This window comes from Panthera uncia, chromosome D4, assembly GCF_023721935.1.
Source record: "Panthera uncia isolate 11264 chromosome D4, Puncia_PCG_1.0, whole genome shotgun sequence".
NCBI lineage: Eukaryota > Metazoa > Chordata > Mammalia > Carnivora > Felidae > Panthera > Panthera uncia.
Genome location: NC_064807.1, coordinates 45348470 through 45371724, shown reverse-complemented (window position 1 = coordinate 45371724; position 23255 = coordinate 45348470). Strand labels below are relative to the sequence as shown.

The window sequence follows — 23255 nt, the reverse complement described above, 5'->3', positions numbered from 1 at the left end:
CCAATTTACCACATATTGAAATACTTAATGAAATCCATTTGTCATCTATGACTAATTATGCATTTCTATCTTGGAAAGACATATGTAAATCAAACATTTCTAAAGAACGGTGCAAACAGGCTAAGATAAATATTTACAACATATAATAAAACACAATAACAACTCATTAAATCCTGGCCCACAATAAATAAACACTAAATAGTGCAATTAAGTCACTCCAGTCATTAGACTAATTTATCCCTTGAAGAAATAAAAATACACATCAAAGACAACATTATTGTCAGTTTGAGCTCTCTCACAAAAAAATGACCTTGAGGAACCATTCAGAATAGCACTGCTTAGAATCAAACTCTATCAACCCACACCATACAAAATCCTACCTCTTTATTTTTCATACCTTGGTTCTCTCATCCTGAGAGACATCTCCTTCCAATACCAACTATCTAAAACTTTCAAGGATCACCCTTCCTACGAAACTTTCCATCATATGCAAGCCAATATTGACTACTTCTTTCCTTACTGCATTATCTGTGGTGACAACAGACATCCTGGTTTTCTTTTGTTGTTGTTGTTGTTGTTGTTTACCTTTTTCCAGCTTTACTGGGTATAATTCATGTTGCTCTTTTATCTATCTCTTATTTGTTTCTCATTATTTCAAATTAGTTTCATTATTAAATTTCTAACTTCAAATGACAAAACTAAAATACAATTCCTTGTTATGCAGCCCCCCCCAAAATACCGCTTTTTAAAGCAATTATCTGTAGTTTACAAATACAAAAAGAACTTTTTTAAGTGATATTTTACTAGCAATTCCAAAATAAATATTCCCACTTTACTCATCCAGGGCAAAACAAGAGGCTCAATAGATAAAGCTCGAGATGTTGGGGCACCTGGGTGGCTCAGTTGGTTGGGCAGCCAACTCTTGATTTGGGCTCAGGTCACGGGATCAAGGCCCGTGTTGGGCTCTGTGCTGAGCATGGAGCCTGCTTAAGATTCTCTCTCTCTGTCTCTCTCTCTCTCTCTCTGCCTCTGTCCAGTACTCATGTTGTCTCTCTCTCTCTAAAAAGAAAATTAAAAATTAAAAAAAGCTAGAAATATTGCTTATTTATTTTGGTTGTTTCGTTTTGCCTTATTTTTGTCTTTGTTTTGAATCAGACCATTTTTTAAATGTTTATTTATTTTGAATACAAAATAAACAAATCAATGAATATTTACTAAATGTATTTAATTAATAAATAAACAATAAACAGTTTTAATTAATAAATAGATATTTATTTATTTATTATTGAGCATGGAGCCCAACAAGGGGCTCAATTCCATGACCCTGGGATCATGATCTGAGTCGATATCAAGAGTCAGGTGCTTAACCAACTGAACTACCCAGGTGCCCATGCGTAAGAGCACTTAACTTCAACTTCTTTCACCACTTAATTCCATTTCTTCTAACAGAAAATGCTCATACAAACTACTAAATAAATTTCACTTTATAAGCTTTTGTACTTGGAATTCTCTGTACAGAAAAAAATAGCATGCTTTCAGTGTTCAAGACTTTGGTGTCTTTTTTTTTTTCTCCAACGAACATATTAATTTTGTCTCCTATAGTCTATTGGTCACATCATAATCAATGCATAGGATTTGAATCATATTAAAACTAATTTTCTACAGTATCAAATCATAGGACACTGTATATATTATCCACTTAGCTTATCTATATGTCTGGTCTACATATCCCAGAATGTACATATCCTCTTTTCAGCCTGACATATTCTTAGATTCTAATGTTTAACAGATGCTGTATTTGACCAATTTGTTTGTGCCAAGTCATCTGTAGTGGACAATTATGCTTTTTCTGTTGATATCCAGAGACTCCCTAACATTAAATAATTATTCTTTCATTTTTTGCCCCATTTTTACAGTAAAAAAGGAAAATAGCAAAAGATAAAGAGGGCTACAAATTATAATAAGTGTACATTTGTGCATTTACCGACAACAGCTATCATTTGTTGAGTGTTACCTATGAACTATAAAATACAGACACATTTCTAAAATTTAATCTAGATACATGGAAAGATAGAAAATATTTGCAAATTATACACTTGATAAGGAGTTAATATTCAGAATATATAAAGATCTTCTATAACTCAACAACAACCAAAAAATACAACCCAATTAAAAATATGGCTAAAGACTACATATTAGTATGCCAGGGCTGACATGACAAAAACCACAGACTTGGGTTGCTTAAAAAACTAAAATTTATTTCCTCATATTTTTGGAGGCTAGAAGTCAAACATCAAGGTGTCATCAAAGTTTATTTCTTCTGAGGCCTCTCTTTTTGGCCCATATATGGCCATCTTCTCTCTCTATGGTCTTTCCTCTGTGTGTTCATATGCATGTCCCGATTTCCTCCTCTTACAAGAACTCCAGTCATGTTGAAATAGGGCCCACCCTAAAGATCTCATTATAACTTTATTATCTCTTGAAAGACCTAATCTTCAACTATGGTCACGTTCTGAGGCGCTGGGGTTAGAGCCTCAACATGTGAACAATTCAGCCCATAACAGATTTGAATAGATTTTCTCCAGAGATATACAAACTGCCACATAAAACCATGCTCAACATCACTAATTAGTAAGGAAATACAAATGGAACCATAATGAAGTACCACTACATACCTATTAGGATAGTGATTATCAAAAAGTAAGAAAACAACAAGTTTTGGTGAGGATGTGGAGAAATCAGAACCCTCAGGAACTGCTGGTGGTAATGTAAAATGGGGCAACCACTGTGGAAAACAGTTGAGCATTTCCTCAAAAAATTAAAAATGCAAATACATGTGATCCAACAATTTCACTTCTGGGTGTAAGCCCAAAAGAATTGAAATTAGGGACTTAAAGAGATATTTCTACTCATGTTCATAGCTGCATTATTCACAATAGCCAAAAGATGGAAGCAACCCAACTGTGTATTGATAGATGAATGAATACACAAAATATAGTATACACCTACAATGGAATAATATTCAGCCTTAGGAAGGAAAAGGCTACCACATGGATGAACCTTGAGCACATTATGCTAAGTGAAATAAATCTCACAAAAGAACAAACGCTTGGGGCACCTGGATGGCTCAGTCTGTTAAGCATCTGACTTAGGCTCAGGTGATGCTCTCACAGTTTGTGGGTTCGAGCCCCGCATCAGGCTCTGTGTTGACAACTCAGAGCCTAGATCCTGACTCAGATTCTGTGTCTCCCTTTCTCTCTGCCCCTTTCCTGCTCACACTCTGTCTCCCTCAAAAATAAATAAATATACATTTTTTTTAAAAGAACAAATGATTCTTGGTAAGATTCATGTGGTACCTAAAACAGTTAAATTCAGAGAGAGAGAAAATAGAATGGTAGTTGCTATGGGCTGGAGAAAGGAGGAAATGAAAAGTTATTGTCCAACGGGTACAGAGTTTCAGTTTTACATGATAAACGCTTTGGAGATAGATGGCAATGATGGTTGTACAACAATGTAAATGTACTTAATGCCACTTAAGTACCGTTAAAAATGGCTAAAATGGTAAATTTTATGTTTATTTCATAATTGAAAAACATAATTGAAAAACAGGTCATCTATATAGCAATTCAAACAATAACACAGCTAATATATATTCCTATTTGAATTTTTCAGATGAGGTAACAGAGGCTCGGAAAGGTCAAGTTGCTAAGCAGAACCAGATTTCAAATCCATGTTGATCTCACATTAAAGACTTGCAGGCTCAAATAGACTACATTTACCCACACTGACCACACTTCCTCAATATAGTTCAAATATTTGCTGGAGAAAGTTCTGAAGATTACAAGACACTTTGACACATAAAGGAGTCTATTGAGCAAGTTTGATGTATTGATCATATGTGTTAGTTGAGCTCTTTCTCTAATGACTTCTTCCGGGCAGAAATGATGCAACCTCACCTGTACCAGAATAGTTTTATCATCTCATAGAACTATTAGTATACAGTTTTATATACCAATATTAAGGAGGAAAACGTACTCCATTACTGCTCATTCTCCTTTGGAAACCAGTGTTTGGTTTTCTACCTTCCCAGTTAGAGGAGTCATTATTGAACTGCTTAGGAACCTGAATTGTAAAAGATCCAATGCTTTTACCAACTTCGTAGAAGAAATCAGGGTTAATGTTTATATATCTGAAATGCCAAGCTTTGTGCTTTATTTTCATGCTAATAGGCCAGAATTCTCTAAGTCTCCAAGGTTAGACTCTCAAGACAAATTGTTTCTTCAGCCAACCTCTTCTTGACTTCACAGTTTATAAAATAAAACACTATCTGTCTGAGATACAAAGAAAATACAAATTAATGAAACACTGGACTAGAGCCTTATATCAGTGTGTTGAAGATTTATGCACATAAACTGCCAAACACAGGTTTTGAAACAGACCTTATAGACTCCCAGTTGCCATAGTAACTGCACAGCTTTATTGAATGTAAAAGTGTAAACAGATGAGCAGAGCTCAGGTAAACCATCAGCGTTGCCGTTGTTGGCCTCTGAGTGACAGAAATAAGTAGTACGTGCTGTCACTTTCCGAAATAAAATAATCATGATCATAATTTAACACCCTTGACTTCTTGGTCTGTGAACATGTTCCCCTTAGAACCTTCTTCCAGTGCTGCTTAACTAATTACTCGTGAAGAGAAAGGTTCTAATGAATAATTAATGATTTTGTTATTGAAACAGGTTGGAGAACTATGCTGCAAACAGCAAGGAGTGTTAATACGGCAGTCCTACCAAATGCTTGCATTCTGTCTTCTCATTCTCTTGATCACAAGAGAAAGGGTGTGGTGGGGACTAAAACAACTTTTAGAAGTGCAAACCCTCCTCTGAGATGCTTGCAGGCTAGTTTCTAAATAAATAAATAAATAAATAAATAAATAAATAGAAAAGTTTTCAGTTGGAATAATTAAAGGAAAGAAATGTTGGTGGAGACAATGTTAAAGATGTATAATCATTGAAATATTTGAACATAAAACTAATGTTCCTACAGTTATTCTTTGTTTTTCACAATTACAATTATATATCCTTACTCAGAGTTCTAATTCCATATTTAGGACTGCTGTAAAATATTTGTAAGTGACATTAGAAAATAAATAACTCAAGCCCCTTTCTTAGAATGGGAAGAATAAAACCCAAAGTGGTAAAAATAACATACTCAAGGTCACAATATTAGTTAATTCCACAACTAAGATTTAGATTCCACAATCTAACTATTTCTCCTACAGACACCAAAGGAGGACATGGAATAGTTATTCTTAAGGCTACGAAGTTGTTAGAGAAAAGTATGTTTGATTTCCTGTTGGATCATGGGACTGGGAATAAGAAATTTCCTGTTTCATTTACCAAGGGATACATTAGAGGACAATCTTGCTAAAATAGTGGCATAGAGTCTAGGAGAGTAGGTGATAATAATAGAAAGACAGACTAGAATGCATTCATCCAATAGCATTGGACAGCAAGCCCTCAAATCTTATGCGAAGACATCCTTCATGCTAATAAAACTGCTATCATTTATTGAATATGTAATATGAGCTCATCATTGTGTCAAATGCTTACATACATTACAGTTTACTGATTAAGGGGTTAAATTTTACAACGTTGGGTTCACATCCTTGTCCCACTGCTCATGAGTTATAATCTTGGGCAAGTTGCTTAACCTCTAAACCTTAACTTCTTTGTAAACTGAAGATGATAATAATAGCACCTACCTCAGTGTATTTCAAGAAGTCATTATTACATAGTAAATGAAATAGCCATGTAAAATATCCAGTTAAGGTATTAGCAATATACAAATTTAGTAATTTTGTATTATTATCCCATTTAGTATCTACAATGATAACAGAAGATGGATAGGATTATCCCCATGTCACAAATGAGAACACTGCGGTTTAAAGGATTTAACTAATTTGGCCAAGTAGAAAAGCCAACGTATGAACTTTGAGATACACCTTGTTCCATAATCTGTTTTTAGTTGCCACACATACTGAATCAATCTGGAGTCTGGTTTGGCGATCTGGTTACATTTCTCATTCTTTCTCTGAGGTCTTGAAAAAGTCCTTCGGTCAATTCCTAGTATTTATTAAGTGTCCCGATGCTCTAATTCTTCTCCAATTATCAAAGGGTTCATGACCACAGTTCGTGACCTAAGAGAGGTGATAATTTATCTGAGAAGACAATATGAAATAAAAACTCAATAAAGGATTAAACCACATGGTCTCATTTCTAAGATTTAGGATTTGGTTACAGAAAGCCAAGATTTAGGTGTACAGGCATCATCAGAGAAGAATATATAGAATTAAGCTGAGTGTAGGAAAGGAGGCTATTTTGAGTATAAGACAAAGAGTGAGAAAAGACATCAGAGTGCTCATTGAAAGATAATTTGGACATAGATTCGGAAGTCCTAAATTAAGGAGCTGGAAATGGAAACAAATGGGTAAATCAATGACGCAACTGACAGGAAAATTATAGAACTTAGAAACAGATATAATAATGTGAAGACAAAAAAAAAATGGCTTGAAATGTTCTAGCCTGGGACATGAGAAAATGTCTCCATGTAACAGAGACAAAAGCAGAGTAACTGAAAAAGAAATGGGAACATGTGGGGATGATTATTTTCAGTTTGGGACTGATTGTATTTGAGAAACTGCTGGAGTAAATGCTGGCTTGTCCTGAACACAGCTATAAAATAAAGAATAGCAGGAAGGTGACAGTCAAGACCTGGGAAAACATGTAAATACTACAAATGTTATGATAACTAAAAACATAGGATAGGGGTGTCTGGGTGGCTAAGTTGGTTAAGCGACTGATTCTTGATTTCGGCTTAGGTCATGATCTCATGGTTTGTGAGTTCAAGCCCCACGTCAGGCTCTGTGCTAACAGCTTTTCAAAACGATTAATATCATCTTGGGAGAGTACACTATGTTGGTAGTGATGTTAAAAGTAAGAGCAGTCAAAATCCAAGATAAGCAAATTTCAGTCAGAAAGGAGGAAGATAAACAGAAAAGTACAATTTTACAGAAGCCATGGAAATGCCACCAGGGTGTTAAGGATGATTAAAATAGAGCTTTATCAAGATGCTTCTAACCTCTTGTAATATCTGCACTCCCCATTCTTGAATCTGAAAACAGACTTAAAATAACTTTATACAGCCTGTGTTTAGGTTTCAAAATTCATTGATAGTGTTTCTGTACTATTGTCTGCAATGTTGATTAATCCTAGGTCTCTGCTACGTGGACAATTTTATTGCTTTATTTGTAGAACAGGGAAAATAATACAGTCCTTTGAAAAAGTCACAGCAAGCAAGGTACCTGAAGATATCAGGTACTCAATAAATGGTAGTAGTGCTTATTTCTGCTTTTATTTGAAGAAAAAAGAGCTGACTGGGCTGATTTTCCTACAAACAGGTACAAATCAGGTCTCCCTTGGCTTGAAAGATCTCCCATTCTTAAATTTAGGGTGGTTGAATGAGCAAATATGTCATCTACCCAAAACAACTCCCACTGCAACTTTAAGGGACACTGAAATGTCATTGAATAAATACAGAGTGCTATAATTACTATCTCATATTTACTTCTTATCGTCCAAATGCAGAATAAGTTGCAATGCCCTTCTCTATGCGTATGCCTTCATATGTCCTCTTCATTATTTAAGATTAATCTTGAAGGCTTCTGAGTATATTTCCTAGCCAAGGTGGAAGTTTCAATTTTGTCCATGGGACCTTCTCATCCACCATAATACTACGTGCCCTCTGCTTTGGTATTGCTTAGTAAATTGAACAATTTTAGCCCTCATTTTTTTTTAAATTTTTTAATGTTTTATTTTATATTTGAGAGAGAGAGAGAGAGAGAGAGAGAGAGAGCATGAGCAGGGGAGGGGCATGGAGAGGGAGACACAGAATCCAAAGCAGGCTCCAGGCTCGGAGCTGTCAGCAGAGCCCGACGTGGGGCTCGAACTCACGAGCAGTGAGATAGTGACCTGAGCTGAAGTCGGACGCCCAACCGACTGAGCCATCCAGGCGCCCCAGCCCTCATTTTATGCCTAAATTTACAACAGACTTATTATGTGTATATGTATATATAGGTGTATTTGTGTTTCACAGAACAACAGTACATACCCATCAGCTTTATTTTCCATTAAAATAGTAAATTTAAAAAAAGATGTTTAAATATTGAGAATGCCTTCTGTCAAGTATAAATTTCCCCCAAACTCCTTCGTCACGTAGTTACTGGGGTGCCTGCATAGCTCAGTTGGTTAAGTCCCCAACTGTTGATTTCAGCTCAGGTCATGATAGCACGGTCATGGGATCAAGCCCTGCATCAGGCTCTGAGCTGACAGTGCAAACCCTGCTTGGGATTCTCTCTTTCTCCCCCTCTCTCTGCCTCTCCCCCACTCATTAGTGTGCTGCTTCTCTCTCTCTCTCTCTCTCTCTCTCTCTCTCTCAAAATAAATAAATAAACTTTTAAAAAAGTATAAATTTCCCCCAAACTCTTCTTTATCACATAGTTATTTCAACAAGGCAAAAAATGATTTTGCTGTATCACAAAACTTTTGAGAAGTACATTCATCCAGTCCTATAAAGATCACACAGTATATCAGAACTACTTTAGTCTGAATTTTGTTTGTTTATGCAATGTACCTATGTTAATGGTCAAACTGACTACTCAAGCTTTCCTCCTTTGAGTATGTGTTGAATTTCAAAACTGTTCCTTTTTGTGCCAATGATATTCTTCTGACTAGTTTTAATTATGAAACCAAGGATGCTTTTGCATATGACAAACTACTTAACTTAGCTAGTAATTACTAATTAGCCAATTAAAAGAATGAAATTTCAGAAGACCATTTAGCAATAAAGTCAAACCCACTACATAAATATTTTTTTTCATTTATTCAGGGATTCTTTTTATTTCCCAAAGAATAAAATTCAAAATTTTGTGTATAGTCTCTTTGAAACCTAAGTTCACGATAAATAGATATAGCTTGAAAGCAATTAAGGCCAAGCAGAAGTATCAACACCTGAACACATATAGTAGGCCTCACACCATTTCTCATTCACATTCACACCACACACCAGTTGCTCAAAAAAATCTTTGAGAAAAGTGGGGTGCCTGGGTGGCTCAGCCAGTTGAACATCCAGCTTCGGCTCAGGTCATGATCTCACAGTTCGTGAATTTGAGCCCCACATCAGGCTCTGTGCTGACAGCTCAGAGCCTGGAGCCTGCTTCAGATTCTGTGTCTCCCTCTCTCTCTGCTCCTCCCCAGCTCATGCTCTCTCTCTCTCTCTCTCTCTCTCTCTCTCTCTCTTTCAAAAATAAATAAAAACATTTAAAAAAAATTTTTTTAATCTTTGAGAAAAGTAAAAGAAAGAATATTGCTTTTAATATACAGATTAAAGTGTTAAATAGTAAGTCCTTTTGAAAGATTGGTTTAAATTTGTTTTGTTTCCTTCATAGAATGTGCTAGTACTAGAATGTTAAATAGAATTGGTTTTATAGCCAAACTCACTTGAGAGACTTCAGGAGAAGACAGAGAATTAGGAGGATCCTAAGCTCCCCTTATTCCATGGATACAACCAGATAACACTCGCATCAATGTAAATAATCCAGAGAATGCTACCCAAAGACTGTCAGGGCAGAATCTCCACGGCTACATGTAGACAGGAGGCCATGTTGAAGAGGACAGGAAAAGCAGAGATGTGGTCAAGAGATAGACCTGCAGGGCTGTTCATGTGAGGGAGGGACCCCAGGGGTGCAGAGAAAGAAGAGAAAAAGACTCTCATACCATGTACCCCAGGCATAGACAACCCCACACAGTAAAGATTAATCTCCAGAGCATTTATCTTTGAAAATCAGAGGAGCCTGATTTTGTGAGGTCTTATAATCAGTGGGGCTTAACACCTGGGACTTTAAAAATCAGTGGGCTGGGCTCTAGCAGAGCTCAGAAAATGAAGGAAAACTGACTTCCCCCACTTAAAGAGACAGCACAACAAACAGCCCCCTGGAGATAAAGAATAGAAGCAGCAGTTTGAAAAACACAGAAGGGATATTTGTTTACCAATCTCAGAGCCCGTGCTGGAGGGGCAGGGATCTTTGGAAGAGTTCACCAGGAATAAAGGAGCTAGAAGGCACTATTTCCCTCCCCTGTCCCCCAGCCTAGCCACACGGATACATATGGGAACTAGCATAGCACCAACATTCTATACCTAACTTGCTAATAGCATATCCTGCCCCTGCATTCTCCTGCAGATCTGCCCCATCCAATATACCTTTGGCCAGAGACCTCCAAAGCAGTGCCACAAGCCTGGCAGTGTGCAAGCAACCCCAACAAAGGCCAGATCCTCTCCAAAGTGACTCCTGCCCTGGAGAGAGGGCGAAGATAACCAAAGATACACCAGTCTGACAGCAACCCCAGCAGTGGGGCTGGGGTCAGACATCTGATGTGACTGCAGACCCTGCCCATCAATAAAAGTTTCCCAGGGAATAACATGGAGAAAATTTCCCTGCAGTTTAGTGCTATTGCGTCTCTGGCAAATACCTACCTGGTCTGACTCCACTCAAGACCAAGCCAGCCCCATACTGGCCCACTAACAACACAGGGAACAAACCCGGCCCACAACATGCAAAGAGAGCACTGCAGATGACCGGACTAAAGGCAAAAGTAGCTCAGCCACAACAGTAGAGCACACACAACACACACAGGAGGCACTCCTGAAGCACCAGAATCTGGTGAACAGGAGACACTGCACTGCAAAGCACTACATGACCTCTTCTTCATAAGGCCACTACCTTCAAACGCAAAAAGATATAGCTGACTTTCCTAACACATAGAAACAGACACAGAGAGTTAGACAAAACAAGGGGACAAAGGAGTAAGTCCCAAATGAAAGAACAGGACAAAAGAGACATAAATGGAAAGGCAATGAGTAATATGCCTGAGAGAATTTAAAATAATACTCATAAAGATATTCACTGGACTTAAGAAAAGACTGGAGGACCTCAGTGAGACCCTTAACAGAGACAGAAAACATTAAAAAGACCCAATCAACCCAATCAGAGAGGAAGAATTCAATAAATAAAATTTAAAAATATGCAAGATGGAATAAATAGTAGACTAGTGGAAACAGAAGAACAGATCAGTGACCTGGGGACAAAGTAACGGAAGCAATGAAGCTGAACAAAAGAGAGGAAAAAAATAATATAACACGATAATAAACAGAGGGAAATCAATTATACCATCAAGCCTAATAACATTCGCATTATGGGGATCCCAGAGGAGAAGGGAGAGAAAAGCAGGCAGAAAATTTATTTGAAGAAACAATAGCTGAAAACTTCCTGAATTTAGAAAGGGAAACAGAAACCCAGGCCCAGGAGGCACAGAGAGCCCCCAAGAAAATCAACCCAAGGAGGTCCACACCAAGAATCATACTAATTAAAATAGCAAAAAGTAACAATAAAGAGAGAATTTTAAAAGCAGCCAGAAAATAGGAAATGGTTACATACAAGGGAAACCCCACAAGTCTATCAGCTGATTTCTCTCCAGAAACTCTGCAGGCCAGAAAAGAGTGGCATAATATAATCAAAGTGCTGAAACAAAATAATCTACGGAATACTCATCAAGGCTATTGTTCAGAATAAGACAGATAAAATTTCCAAGACAAACAAAAGTTAAATAACACTAAAAGAATTCATGACACTAAACCAGCCCACAGAAATAATAAAGGGGATTCTTTGAGTGGGAAGGAAAGACCACAAGAAGGAGTAAGAAAAGTATGAAGTACAGAAATAGTACTATTAAGTGTATCTGTAAAAAATCAGTCAGGAGTGATTACTATTTCACAAAATAAAAGGATGTAAAGTATGACCCCATATACCTAAAACCTGGAGTAAATAATGGGTTCAAACTTAAGTGACCATCAACTTAATACCGACTGCTATATGCATAAGATATTATATATAAACCTAATGGTAACCACATATCAAAAACAAGTAATAGATATTTAAAAAATAAAGAGAAAGGAACCCAAGTATATCACTAAAGAAAGTCAGAAAACCATGAGAGAAGAGAGAAGAAACAGAGAAAAACTACAAAAACAACCATAAAACAAGTAAAAAATGGCAGTAAGTCCATACCTATCAATAATTACTTTGAATATAAATGGACTAAATATCCCAATCAAAAGACACAGGGTGACCACATGGATAAAAAAGCAAGACCCATCTATATGCTGCCTACAAAAGATTCATTTCAGACCTAAAGACACATGCAGATTGAAAGTGAAGGAGTAGACAAGCATTTATCCTGCCTATAGAAATGAAAAGAAAGCTGGGGTGGCAATACTTATGTCAGATGAAATAGATTTTAAAAGAGACTATAACAAGAGACCAAGAATGACACCACACATGCATACAGGGAACAATCCAACAAAAAGATATAATAATTGTAAATATTTATGCGCCCAGCATGAAAGCACCCAAATGTATAAAACAGCTAATAACAAGCATAAAGGAAGTAATCAATAGTAATACAATAATAGTAAGGGACTTTAACACCCCATTTATGTCAATGGGTAGATCATCCAGACAGAAAATCAATAAGGGCACAATAGTTTTGAATGACACACTGGAACAGATGGATTTAACAGATACATTCAGAACATTCTTTCCAAAAACAGCAGAATACACATCCTTTTTAAGTGAACATGGAAAATTCTTCAAAATGGATCACATATTAGAGCACAAAACAAGTCTCAACAATTTTGAAAAGATTGAAGTCATACCATACGTGTTTTCCTGACCACAACACTATGAAACTAGAAGCCAACCACAAGAAAAGTATCTGGAAAGACCACAAATATATAGAAGTTAAATGACATGCTACTGAACAATGAATGGGTCAACCAAGAAATAAAAGAGGAAATTTAAAAATACCAGGAGATAAATGAAAATGAAAACACAATGGTCCAAAATCTTTGGGATGCAGCAAAAGCTATTCTGAGAGAGAAGTTCATAGCAATACAGGCCTACCTCACGAAGCAAGAAAAATCTCAAATAAACAACCTAAACTTACACCTAAAGGAGCCATAAAAAGAAGAACAAACAAAATCAATAAAGGGTTAGTATCCAAAATATATAAAGAACTTACACAACTCAACACCAAAAAACCAAATTGGCACAAGACATGAACAGACATTTCTCCAAAGAAGACATCCAGATGGTGAACAGACACATGAAAAGATGCTCAACATCACTCATCATCAAGGAAATGTAAATCAAAAACCACAACGAGATATCTCCTCATACCTGTCAGAATGGCTAAAATCAAAAGCACAAGAAATAAGTGTTGATGAAGATGTGGAGAAAAAAAGGAACACTTATGCACTGTTGATGAGAATGCAAACTGGTGCCGCCACTGTGGAAAGCAGTATAGAGTTTCTTCATAAAATTAAAAATAGGATTACTCTGTGATCCAGTAATTCCATTACTGAGTAGTTACCCAAAGACTGTGAAAACACGAATTCAGAAAGATAATATGCACCCCATGTTTACTGCAGCTTTATTCACAATAGCCAAATTAAGGAAGCAACCAAATGTCCATTGATAGATGAATGGATAAAGAATATGTGATATGTATGTGAAGGTTACTCAACCATTAAAAAGAGAGTATAATGCTAAGTGAAATAAGTCAGAGAAAGACAAATACCATATGATTTCATTCATATGTGGAATTTAAAAAACAAAACAAATGACCAAAGGTAAAAAGAGAGAGAGAGAGACAAACTAAGAAACAGACTCTTAACTATAGAGAACAAACTAACGGTTACCAGAGAGGAGCAGGGTGGGTGAAATAGGTGAAGGGCATTAATGAGTACACTTATCACAATTAGCAATAAGTAATAAACAGAATTGTTGAATTACTATATTACATCTGAAACTAATATTACACTGTATGTTAACTATAGTGGAATAAAATTTTTAAAAAAGAGATAAATCACTTGAGTTATCAATACACATTCCCTGTCAAAAACAGAAGAGATAGAATATAACTATTGTTATTTAAGGGACTATTTTATTTTAAGGCCAGTTAAAGATGAATCATGTAAAGTTCTGATCATCCCTAAGATTGAATCCCAATGGTTTGCAGATTAACCATGTGCTGAAGAGTGGAGTTCAAATACACATCTTTCAAAGCTCTGAAGAGAGTCCACTTAAGAAAGCCTCAAGACAATGGTCTCTTCTAGTTCTTTACAAAGACTAGAACATATAAATATGCAAGCATGTGTGTACTGGTTTTGTTTAAATTTCTTAAAATTTAGAAAAGTTCTGATACATATTTTATTTCAAATGTCTCTTCAACCTCTTTCCTTTCCCATGCACACTCCAAGAAATTACAAAATCCTAGCTTTCTCTAGAAAGGGAAATATTTGTCACAAAAAAAATGAAATAAATTTTTGGAAACAAAGAAATGTTTGTACATGGTTACATGGTTGACTAATCTTTTGCTTCTCTTCTCACCAGTCTTTTAAAGATATTCTATAGTAATATATGGAGCTAGAATTTTTATCTGTGTGTAACAGGTATTTTTTAAAGAAATCAACAACTGTTAAAATCTCCCAAGGATGCTTTAGAAAGTGTATATCATATTTTTTCAGGTCTCAAATAATTTAGTTGAATCGCTTTTTTAACCTCTTAATGGCAAAAGAACATTATCAAAGAATGTGCTGAGAATAAAGAGGAAGGATGAATGGGGGAAGGTATCACTAATGATACAATTGACTGCAAACGTATAGACTGTGATTACCATAATGGATAAATACCCACAACCAATAAAATGAGCTCTTCTACCTATAACTGTTGTATGCAGGCTTTAAAATTTTCTACCATCTTTGAAATCAGGTATTTGTCATGCAGTCTCTCTGCACGGCATTTGATCGGTATTCATCCAACATCCTCAGCCAGAGAACGCTGCCTAACAAGACAGCACTCTGAAATACTAGTGTGTGTTTAGAGAATTTTTTTAATGCTTATTTATGTTTGAGAGAGACAGAGAGTGTGAGTGGGGGGAGGGGCAAAGAGAGACAGAGACACAGAATCTGAAGCAGGCTCTAGGCCCCGAGCTGTCAGCACAGAGCCTGACGCGTGGCTCCATGAGACCATGACCTGGTCAGAAGTCAGACGCTTAACCGACTGAGCCACCCAGGTGCCCCTAGAGAATGTTTAACCTACCAGAATGGAAACCTTTGGGGGAACAACTTGCTCCATTATATTTTCCCACAAGTTTGTAGATTTCCACAACTTTCTATCGCATGGCAACAGAAACCACTCTGTGGTTCTTAATCAGCGTCTTTAAAAGCCTAAGCCTGGCTTATATATTTATAGATGCAGACATCCTAGAGATACCATAGGCTCAACTGGATAAGCCTTGTCAAGGGACTCTGTAGCTTTTGCTATATATGCAGAACCACCAAGGATCTGCTAATGCTGTTATCAAATGCAGCCCTATCAGCACTAAACACTTGGCTTGGCATTTTGATAGTAACATTTTAAAGAACGTGGGCAAAATGGGATTCTCCTTTATATTGTAAATGGATAATAAAGAAGCTTCTCTTATTGGTCTAGCAACTAAGAAAACTTGATGAAGTTTGTAACATAAGAAACCTAAGAGATGGTATTGATGATAAATTGTCACACTGGGAAATGAACACTCCAAATAGCTGTTTCTGAATTTGTCATTCCAATTGAAAGGCTGTCCATTCCATGACTATTTCACAAGTGATATTGACAGCCTTTGCAATGTTAATACAGAAAGATTTCCAGCATTACGATCTACTTAAACTCCAGCTCATTGCAATAAGGAAATTACAAGAAAGCCTTATTCAAAACTTACGGGATAAAATAGCAAAAATCCCTTACACTGGAGAAGGAACACTATGTGGATATAGTGGTAGAAATGGGACTAAAGGAGGAAGCAAACTGTGGCTATCGCATTTTGCACAGCAAACCAGTCTTCATTCACCAGCCTACTTTTCTGAATTCCTGCTTGGCCTTTCAACTGTGCCTGTCTACCTCATGGCTTTTCTTGCTTCTTGCTAAAATTAAGAATTGAGGGAAAGGTGTTCGATGATTTTTAAATCTTTCTCTCACTGATATGTTAAAAAAAAAAAAAAAACAACTCATCACTCATTTGAGAGTTGGCAACTTTTCTGAGAGTTTTTGCAGCTACAGTATTTCTTACCAGTTTGGTTAGTGAGTGCCCCTATAAGCACTGGAACAGACAGGGAAACAAGTCCAGAAGAACTAAGAGGCTCTGTCCAAAACACACTGTCAGCTCAAGGCACCAGCACATTTCCATTCACCTTCTCTGAAATCACAGCTCATATTCCCCCCACACCATTATCTTCTCCTCTCAAAGGGAGCAAGTATACTTGGTGTGGTTTTTCTTGCAACCAAAATTTCTAAAGACACCAAAACCTGCAAAGCTATCCCTGATTACCTTAGGTAAAGTATCTCCTTCCTATACCCACTGTTCTCAGTCTCAGCTCTCTACTGCCTTCTTGCCACCTACCACAATCTATAATCATTTTCCTGATTGCTTGCTTATCTGTCATACACTGGGCCCCAATCTCTCTGGGGGTGGGGCTGCCAGTGTCTTTTTATTGCACTCACTGCATCTAGCTTTCAGCACAATGACTAGCACATAAGTAGAGTTATAATCAGTAGTTAGATGTAAATAGTTCTATTTCTTCATATTTTACACAGAAGAATCAAGCAGAGTTCTGTATGATGTCACTTAAAATCAAATCCTCCTAATGCAAGAGTTAGTTGGTAGGAATAAAAATAGTACATTTGAGAACCATAAAGGGCTTTAGAAAACTACTTCATTGAACCGTTCGGTATAATTGATGAAGTCTTGAATCCCAGAGGTTGCTCAGCTTACCCAAAGCTACACACTTAGCCACAGAGCTGGGGCTAAAACCTAGTGAATGTTTATTAATTTTGTTTATTTGTTCACATGTACCCTGCATTACTGAAGAAGAGGTCTAGGGAATTTGACTCATAATGTTGAAAAAAGGTAGAAGTTAGCACCCTGACACAAAGTTCAATAGCAATTCAATTTTTTGTAGCTAGAAACATTTGATCCAGTTTCCAAATAATACTAGTCTGTTCCATAACTTACAACACTGTATTTCAGGATAAAAAACATATGTTAACATGCTTTAACCCCTCCCCCACAAAAGAATCCATCAGTTCTGAAATAAAATCATTTGGGATTGTAGGATATTGTATCAAATAATGCCACAGACAGGGACTTTATGTTCAACCTTCCAATTTCTTTTTTTTTTTAATTTTTTTTTTAATGTTTGTTTATTTATTTATTTATTTATTTATTGAGACAGAGAGACAGAGCATGAACAGGGGAGGGGCAGAGAGAGAGAGAGACACAGAATCTAAAACAGGCTCCAGGCTCCGAGCTGTCAGCACAGAGCCCGACGCGGGGCTTGAACTCACGGACCGTGAGATCATGACCTGAGCTGAAGTCGGACGCTTAACCGACCGAGCCACCCAGGCGCCCCTCAACCTTCCAAGTTCTGCATCAACTCAAAGAAAATCTTTAGCCTCTCTGTGGCATACATAAAATGAAAGCAAGTTGTTTTCTCACTTATGTACTAAAGAGACCACTTGGGCACTTACAAATAACATTTTGTATCTTGGAATACAGGCTGTTCATAAATATATACCAAAGATTATTAATACTATTTTAAGCCAATACTATCATATAACAAAAAGGGAAAAAATACTCAACTGAGATCATCTGTAATTCACACCACAGCAAGTAGTTATTACAGTCCATATGGAGTGAGGATCACTGCTGAAAATTCCATGAGGGTGTGACAAGGTGACATACAGGAGGTTAAGTGCTGTATGCTGGGTGGCAGCTCATCTCATAGGGGTGTAGAACTTGCGATTTGAAAAGGATGTACAGAAGTCGCCACGCAGACAGGGGTGAACACTGCAGAATCAAACAAATGTTGCTGATTCAAAGTTGTTCTCCTACAATAACAACCAGCACCAAATGAGTTGCCGCGGTGGAGAGCAAGCTGTGCTCAGCGACTAATTGCTACACTTGTTAGAGTGTGCAAGAAGGTGTTTATTTGTTTTACATGTGTTTGGTGCCAAGACGTCCCGGGGATCTGGAGCTGAAGTGGAAACAGAATGACAGTGTTTAGAAAACTAAACACAAAAACAAAAGGGAAAGAGAATTTTTTTTTTTCCTGAAAGTGACTTGAGCATTAAATGTATGAAAACCTTGAGGCTCTTATCCTGGGTGATTAATTCTTCAGGCTCCTTCAGATCAACCCGCGGGAGCCCAAGACGGAATGGAGTGTATTAAGTCTGGGATGCTTTGATGTTGTTACTTTTATTTAGATGGTGAATTATTCAAAGCAGGGAGGATCAATCTAAGAGCTACCAATAGAAATAAAAGGGAATGAAGTCAGAAAAAGGAAGGAAGGAAAGCACAAAATGTGGGTGTTGAAAAAGTTCCACCTGAATGGCAAAATTTAGAATATGTACTATGGGGGAATTTGCCACACTGTATGCTTCCAGTTTCAGAAATAATAACTGGATTTTAACTGACATTTTGAACAGTTTAATGATGGAAATATTTCTACTGAACAACCTTGTTTTTCTTCTCTGATACTTCATAGGCCTCCAGAGTCTTCCTTTGGACAGAAATTTGCTACTCCAAATATAAGCCCAAAATACTTCAAGAGTATGATGAGCAACTTAATTCTTTCCATCAATGAACACGGTAGGTAAGTTTTAAAAATAATTATTTTTACTTATTATTTTTCTTTTAATATGAAGAGATATCTATCTGAGCACTGATAAATTCCTCAAGAACAACTGTGATATGTTTACATCTTCCATGTGATTAGCATACCATGTAGATTGTTATTTTTTTTAATTTTTTTAATGTTTATTTGTGGGAGAGAGAGACACAGGACGAGTGGGGGAGGGACAGAGAGAGAGGGAGACACAGAATCCAAAGGAGGCTCCAGGCTCTGAGCTGTCAGCACAGAGCCTGACACAGGGCTCGAACCCAGGAACTGTGAGATCATGACCTGAGCTGAAGTCAGCTGCTCAACCGACTGTGGCACCCAGGTGCCCCGATTATTTGTTATTTAAAATTAGGAGGCTGCCTGCACCCAGAGCTCCAGAGTCTGACAGGATTGTGATCTCTCCATTTTTTCTTGCCGCTGTGATAATGCCTGTGAGTCACCGTGGATAAAAGTGGAGAGACAGGGGAGTCAGATGAAAACGGCACTGCTCCCAGGGCCCCCAGGATCACCGATATAGAGACGTTCCCGGAGGAAACTGACAGGGATGGAGATGGGGACTAGAGAGAAGACATGGCCAAAGCTGCCAGCTCAAGAGTCAGGACATCTCAGATTGAAGAGCAACTGGAAAGGAGGACTCATCATTACTTACTCCTGCAGCCAAAGAAATGAAAATAGACACCGAAGAAAAGAAGAGAAGAAGCCAAAAGTGGACGAAGAGATTCAAAAGATGCAGATCTGGTTTCTTCTTTTTCTGAGGAGCAGCTGAACAGTTATAAAGCATATCACCAGTCAGGTTTCCCTAAGGCAGCCATTCAAAGGCTGATCCAGTCTGTCATGTGGCACCTCCTGTTGGGAGAATGTTGGGATTGCTGTGAATGGTGTTTCCAGGGTTTTCTCTGGGGGAGATGATAGAAGCAGTACTGGATGTGTGGGGCAAGTGGGGAGAAATGCCACCAACTACAACTCAAACATATGAGGGACACTGTTCAGAGGTTAAAGTCAAAGGGGCAGATCCCCAACTCAAAGCACACAGAAATCATCTTCTAGACCACAAAGCCTAGAAGGGCCTGGTACTGAAGGAAGAAGTACGGGTGCCAGACTTCTTCCTATTGCCTGAGACTTTTGCACTGCTGCTCGAATATCTCAGTCCTCCAAGGATTTGATGATGGCTTTAATGTCTTTCTCAGAACTCTGATATTCATCACATCTAAAAAGCATGTGCCCTGTTTCATACTTGCCTTGACTGAATATTGGGACCTCTTTGGGGATTTTATTTTATTTTTTTAATTTTTTTTAATGTGTATTTATTTTTGAGACAGACAGAGACAGAGCATGAACAGGGGAGGGGCAGAGAGAGAGGGAGACACAGAATCTGAAACAGGCTCCAGGCTCTGAGCTGTCAGCACAGAGCCCGACGCGGGGCTTGAACTCACGGACCGCGATATCATGACTTGAGCCGAGGTCGGATGCTTAACTGACGGAGCCACCCAGGTGCCCCCCTTTGGGCATTTTAAAGTATTTAACCGTCTCTTGGCTATTTGGAAGAAGAAAGATACATGGACCTTAGGCATCTTTAGACAGGGAAGCTGCTTTCAGAGAGAAAACCTTTCCAAGAGAGCTTTGATGGGTTCATAATGAAGCATGAAGTTGCTATAACTTAGGTTATTTCTTCCTTCTGGTTTTAAGTAGATGAAACAACCAGAAACTTTTGACTTGCTATACTCTACTATGTAAAACACGGTGATAGCAAGTGTAGTGTAAAAGTTTACCCTGTAAACATTTAAGGTTCTCTTATGAATTTTAGTGAGTGGTCATTAAACTGTTTTCCAACTTGCAAAAAAAATTAAATAAATAAAATGAAATTAAATAATATGAATATTCATTAGGTATCATATCATTTTGAAGCACCTGTTTTACATAAACCATATCATTAAAAAAGTAATTAGATTTTTAAGTTCCCTTTATTACCTCAAAATTTTATGCAAATTTTTTTTTACTTAGTTTGATACTCCTTCTCTCTATCTCTCTCTTTCTCCCTCTCTCAGGTATGTGAAAATTTATCAGATAGGAGGAAGCAGTAACCTTCATATTCCATACAAGGACAATAATGCAAATCTATACCCACCATAGATTAAAAACTTCATTTTAATGTCATTTACTTTCTATTTTCCACTGCTTTCTGCCACATAGAGTGTGAACAGTTCATTAATGTGTAGTGAAAAACATATGTCAAATTGGGATTCATGCAAATCACCAACCCTACACAAAAAGAAAATTCTGTATCCATAAAAATCTAACAACCTCTCCAAGATTCCATTTATATTTAACTTTGAACTATATTAACTTGATCTTTGAAAAAGTTATCAGGGAGAGGATATAGTTTTTACTCTAATAAAAGCTAATTTCATGCTTTTTATCTGGTCTTCTGTACACTTAAGGGAATATGTTTGCAAAAACAACCTTATGGCAAGGAATGAGACTTTGTCTCTGTTTAATGCAAAATACATCAAGTAAATCAGCCACATATTATTGGCCCAACTATTACACCTACACAGGAGCTCTTCTACCTCACCGAGGTTCCTAAAACAGAAGAGTACCAGAAAAACCAACGAATGAACTTGCATGTACAGGGATGTGTGTGTGTGTGTGTGTGTGTGTGTGTGTGTGTTTGTATTACATATATGTATATATGATGTTTACCCTGCTATTTGTAATTCTAATCCAATGCTACAGAGTTCCCCCTTGCTTTCCATTTTCTCTATTTGCATCTCTATGCTGCCTGCACTCCCCAACACACAGCAAGCACTCAGCTCCAAGAGCAGGGGTGTCACTCAGAGAAACACTTGCCACAATTCGCGCTACCAGCTCCAGAGCTCTGACTCAGAGATTTTGCCTGGAGGAAGAACAGACTGTAAAACAGATGGCTGCTGATCTCTTCCCAGAGGAACTGGCTTCATTTGCAACTGAACATGAAGAAGTTTAAACCTGAGGGTGCTCTCAAGATTATTGAAGGTTGTGGTTATGAAAATGAATAAAATAAACCTCATTTAAAATGGAGATGGGAAGCCAGAAGGGGGAGCTCTTATGCCATACCACTCTTCATAGCATTTTATAGAAACTATGGAAAGAGGCATACTTTGTATTCCAAACAGGGAGAAGCCTATACTTTAGTACCCAGGAGGAGGAAGATTTTTCTCCTTGCCCAGCAACAGCCCAGCCAATGAGAGACTACCACTAACACAACTCAGCCAATGAAAAGCCACTACACTTTGAACTCCTAGTTTACTCCAATGGACTTTCCTTTATGATAGCCTCTCTTAACTCCTCTTTGCTCTATAAAAGAGCATTCCTCCCCTTGTTCTCCAAACTTGCCTAAGTTTTTCCATGGCTGGCATGTCTATAATTATAATTCCTCTACTATTCCCGAAGAAAGCCATTTTGCTGGTAAGATGACTGGCTGGGTTTTTTTTTTAATGTTTATTTATTTATTTTGAAAGAGAGATAGAGGGCAAGTGGAGAAGGGGCAGAGAGAGAGGGAGACAGAGAATCCCAAGCAGACTCCATGCTGTCGGTGCACAGCGGGATGCAGGATTCAACTCACCAACTGTAAGATCATGATCTGAGCTGAAACCAAGAGCCAGTCACTTAACTTACTGAGCCACCCAGGTGCCCCGGTTTTATTTTTAAGGTCAACATGGTGAAAGAATATTCAAATATGAGGAGATTCATGAAGATACAACCTAGACTGTAGATGCTATCTCACAGGAGATAACTGGGAAATAAGACAGCTGGGAAAAATCCTTCTGCAGTCACAACAAATATCAAACACCGACCTCAGAAACTATTCCAGCCATTGAAAGAGTCACAATTTGATCTGTTAGTTTGTAGAGGAATGTGTATCCCAGGGTATTGTTGAAAACAAAGCAATCAACTGGAAATCAGTGGAGTTTAATAGGTGGGTGTGGTCCAAAAAAGAATGGAAGAGAGTTCTACCAGTCCCATTGTTATGTAGGGTGACTGTAGGCATATCCAAACCTATGCGTCTTTGAAAAGCAATCTCAGACGTTTAAAATAGGGAGGTAGGGCAATAGACTTCACTAATATAATCCTGCCACTTACTAAACATATGAACAAGTAAATAACAATATCTGCCCTGAAATGGAGGAGGAGAGGGAGGATACCTAGAATTGCTACAATGTGTTATTTAAAGTGTTCAGTTTCCAAAAAGGAATTATGACTCACGCAAAGAAACAAACAAACAAACAGAAATATGAGCCATACACTGGAAGGGGAGGAGGGGCAAAACTACTTGTGAGGGTGACCAGATGTCAGATTTAACAGAAAAAAGATTTGTAAGGAGCCATTCT

General features: G+C 37.6%; 1 pseudogene; it reads left to right on the top strand.

Annotated features, from left to right (window-relative positions):
* Positions 1-20000, top strand: part of LOC125920164 (transcription initiation factor TFIID subunit 11-like) — a 142628-nt pseudogene extending 122628 nt beyond the window's left edge.
* Positions 20001-23255: the final 3255 nt, after the last annotated feature.